Source organism: Lactuca serriola, chromosome 3, assembly GCF_051521515.1.
Source record: "Lactuca serriola cultivar US96UC23 chromosome 3, Lser_US96UC23_V15, whole genome shotgun sequence".
NCBI classification, from domain to species: Eukaryota; Viridiplantae; Streptophyta; class Magnoliopsida; order Asterales; family Asteraceae; genus Lactuca; species Lactuca serriola.
Window position 1 is genome coordinate 18,658,395 of NC_136410.1, and position 4,609 is coordinate 18,663,003.

The following is a 4,609-nucleotide window of genomic DNA, read 5'->3' on the forward strand; positions in this document are numbered from 1 at the left end:
AGACATCCTGAAACTGGACTCCATCGTGTCTATTTCAACTATGCATAAAATGTTTGTGTTTTGAGTTATTAAAATCTGCACCTCTTAAAATGCAAGACTCAACCAATTCGCTTGCTTTATAGTAGATAATAAAAAAAAAAAACTACATATCACTACCATTGAAGCATCTAATTAACAGATCATTTCATGTTTCAAAGTAAATATATATGACAATGGCATCACCATTACTAAGAAACAATCCAGGAACTCGATAAAAAAGGCTTCAATTAGCAACAAGAAATTGCAAACAACTCAACAATTAAATCGTTCTGTAACCTTTTCAACATATCGATATAAACTTACAACCACAATAGCAACCAGTTTCAGTTTGTGATCACAAGCTCACAGTAGTTTTACTTTTACCAAGTCTATCCAACCCCTCCACCAATCTTCTTTTTGCAGATTTAGTCCTATAACACCAAATCTCAAAAGCTTCACTCAAATCAGGATACCTCACTTGCTCTTGCTCCCCACTCATCCAGTCTGCTAAAATATCAGCCTGATCATTCGATGGAAGTGCTGATAACAATGCCACAATTGCCCCTTCAATGCTTTGACACAAATCATCATCCATCTTGTAAGGAAATCCACTCTCATTATCCCCAATAGAATCAAGAACTGGTTTCATCTTTCTGATATAAGGAAGCCATGTTTTCACTAACTCCACTCTACGTACAGCTGGCATGATCACATTCCCATATCCAACCGCATCTAAAACCTTCCCTGTTAACTCTATAATCTTCAATTTCAAATCCCACATTCCATTTTTCAATATCTTGTCCTCCATAACCCCAATCACTCTATCTGAAAGGTCAATCCATTGGTCAACAAACTCTTTCATGAGGTCCATTTTGGAAAGAATGTTGCAAATCCATCCAAGATCTGAAAGTGACTGCATTACTTTCTTCTCTGTAACTTCATATTCGGTCTCTGAAAGTAAACAAGACAATTCTTTTTCAAATGAAGAAGAAATGTTCATGAGTCCTTTCGTTGACTCTGATTTGACTTCTTCATCTGCTATGACTAAAGGGATCTCTTCATCATCATCGCCTAACATGTACTCCAATTGTTCTTGAGCTGAAGTTTTCAACTCATCGCCAAATGGAGCGGATGGAGAAACAATTGAGGTGGCAAATCGGATAGCAGAAAGGAAAACGTTTTTTGTAGAGGAAAAGTCAACAGGGTCAACTCTAGCTAATATGGGCATTGCTAATGGACCCAGTTTAGGAACTACTTTCAAGATTAATTCTTCTTCTTTATCTTCCCATGGGACAGCTTCTAAATACTGAACACAGCTTTCAATGATTTCGTGACAGTTGAACTCTGTCGCTAATTCAAGAACACCAAGAGCAGAGTGGACAGAATTCCATGATTCTAAAAGAGAATCTTTGGGAAGATAGAGACGTTTCAAGAGGTCAACATGGTGTTCATAGTTGGAATCTAAGCAGTAGATATCGATAGAATCACCACAATTTGGATCAGAAAGTGTATCTGCAAAATATTTGCTTTTATCTTTGAGGATTGATGAATGCAAATGGAACACTTCGGGTCTTCCTTTGGTGTTTCTCAGACGAATGGTGACATCACTTGTGTTTATGTCGTTAAGCCCGAATGAGAATTGTTTCCAACTTTCCATGTGTTGGATACGTAGCTACCAATTTCATGCTTTCTACAATGAAAATCAAAATGCACCCGTTAAAATTTAAGGATTTGTATTGGTAATTGGTATTGAAGTTGAAATCATAATGTAGTTTGCTAACTTTGTAACATAAAAAGGGAAAAGAAATGTAAAGTGCAGATAATTGATTCATATATGAGTTAAGAAAGAGATCATACATAGAAATTTCATATGCAACATGAGCTGACTCAATTGATAATAAAAGAGAAAGCAAATCTCATATATAGCAATGTCATAACTAAGGTAAATTTTTCAATGTACAATGCCATTTCATTGGCGTACACATGAAAATACTAGTTGTTCTTCATAGAAATTTTACTTGCAGTTTTGCATAAAAATTAGAATATACTGATCTTCTAATGATGAAGCCAAGACTTTGTAACTTGTGATATAATAAGACTCGTTCAAGCAAATGATCGAACACTTAATGGCAAAATTAATGAATGTTCAAGGAATTGTCAACTTCAACTTCCTCTTGAATAACAAAAATAGAAAGTGGCACAGACTATTTTTAATGTTTTGAACTTGGCTGAAATCCCTGTAACAATTAAAGACTAGTAAAATATTATGAATAAATATAGATTTGAAACCCTTTTTTGGCAATTCAAGCCCCTGGTTTAAGCAATTCAGCAAACACATGGTAGGCAATATAAAATGTTTGTTTAATTATCCCCATCTACTACTTGTTTTTCACTGCACATCAAAACAAAGCACATAGCATCTGATTTCAGCATCAGATTTCAGCATAACATCAAGAACATATGATCTCAGAAAAATGAACATTTCAAACTTTAATCTGATTTCAGAAGAAAAAAAAAACTGACCATCTGCATCAAGAAACGAAAATCTTACTTCGGGAAATAAAAGCCAAAACCAAAACAGCCCTAGTATCTTGAACTCGATTTTCAGAGGAAGAAAAAAATAAACATCTGATAGTCGATTTTCAGGAAGAAAAACATCTTCAACTCGATTTTCAGATGAAAAGAAAAGCAAAACTCTTACCTGCAGAAGCTGGCGGAGGCGGGGCTGGCGAGGCTGCCGGAGGTGGAGGGGGAGCGAGCGGTGGCAGCTTTGCAGAATGGAGGGAGGCGAACGCGATATTGAAGATGGAGGAGAAAGGGGTAGACGGGAGAAGATTTGGGCGTCGAAGGTTTCCGTGTTTTCGTGTTTTTAGGGCATAATTGGTTTTTCTCAGATACGCAAACACATTGAACTTTTAAGAGGTAAATAAAGAATCAAGAGGTATTTTTTAAGAGGCTGTAAGACACTTTTTATCTAAAAATTAAGAGGTTGCTTTTTAATTTTTCAATTAAAAAAAGGGCCTATTAAACATGAACTTCGAAAAGGAGAATGCTAAAAAGGTGTTGTGGGATAGAACAAGTACTTTTTACTTGTAATATTCAAAGGTTTATATTCGCATATACAATTATATGATCGACACAAGTTCATTGTTGTAAGCAAGATGTAAACAATCAACACAACTTGAATGAATATGTTGATCACAACCAAGTCAATTTAAGCAATTAAAACGAACTCAGCATATATTTTGATCATGTGATCGAGAAAACCTCATTTTTGGGTAATTTTCGTAAGTGCCTGAAGTAAACTGGATACGAAGGTACGATTTTCGTCATGAAAGTAAACGAAAGCATAAGGAAACAGAATCCAGATAGTCATAAAATGCAAATTTAAACATTGACAAAAACAATCGATATTCGGAGAGCAAGAATTGAATGTTACCTTATTAAAGCTTTGATTCCCCAAACATAGGGAACGGGGAAGATTGTTCGAACATTAAAGCAAGAAGGTAATTTTATGAAATGAGTATCAAAGAATGAAGTTGAATCGAGATGGGTTGAAGATAGATAACCAAATGGATAAGCATAAGTGAGCTATAAATTAGGGTTTCGTGAGATGACATTTGCTTTGTTTTGCAGAAGAGATATACATGTGTCCATGGGAGGAAAACAATACACTAGAAAAGGATAAACACTAAAATGACAAAAATATCCATGCTTTTAAATAGATTACTGGCTAAGAGCATATGCAATGGGCAACGAGAATTAATATTTTTGCTGATGTGGCATTTGATAACATCATAAACACCGTTTCCCTCTTGGTGTTATGGCATATCTTATTGGTGTTATGACATATTAAAACGAAAACATTGATTGGCTGCACGTTTCTTCTCTCTCTATTTTTCTCCTCTTAACCTCCTCATAACATCGTCATAACACCATAAACACCATTTTCTCTTTGGTGTTATATCACAATCTCAACGGGCCCATGCCTAATGCTCTAATACAAGTGTCTTTTTTTTGTCTTTGATTGGAAAATTAAGCATTAAACTTTGAGTTGCCAATAATAACTCAAAGGTAAAACACCCTTCTTTTAATGTAAGATTACCATAGTACCTATTTTATCTATTAAAATAACAATATTATTATTGTAACTTGTATCTGATAGAATAAAAAAAAGGGTTATTTATTCAAGAAAGCAAAAGTAATAATTAATAAAGAAAGTATGGATACATATGAATGAGGGTTGGTTCATTACTTGATGATGTATTGGCCATCCAGGTTGCATGGATATAGTCTTATTTTAGTTCAACTTGGCCCAATTGCATTTGATGTGGGGCCCTTGTTATTTTTGGAAACATTGACACTTACGCATTAATCATATCTTACCTATAAATAATGTTTGTTTTCGATAACAAACATGAACTAGAATCAAGAATTGTGGATTTTATATTATATGGTTGAGTTGCATTAATGTAAAGAAATCCAAATGTGTTCGTAATTGTATGGTGCCTTGTATGTTGAATTATTATAACCTTTTTAATACCATCAAAAAGGACTAACTTAGTTTTTTATTTGATTTCAGATATATGTT

At 34.4% G+C, this 4,609-nt stretch overlaps 1 pseudogene across 2 annotated transcripts; it reads right to left on the minus strand.

Moving 5' to 3' along the window:
• Nucleotides 1–243: 243 nt before the first annotated feature.
• On the minus strand, nt 244–3,637 carry LOC145091593 (BTB/POZ domain-containing protein At3g05675 pseudogene; annotated as a pseudogene). 2 transcript variants are annotated; one of them, XR_013702228.1, is made up of 2 exons: nt 3,458–3,637; nt 244–1,708 (listed from the first exon to the last, which is right to left on the minus strand). The product of XR_013702228.1 is annotated as a BTB/POZ domain-containing protein At3g05675 pseudogene, transcript variant X2 (transcript). The 2 variants fall into 2 exon arrangements; XR_013702227.1 differs by lacking the exon at nt 3,458–3,637 and adding an exon at nt 2,720–2,955.
• Nucleotides 3,638–4,609: the final 972 nt, after the last annotated feature.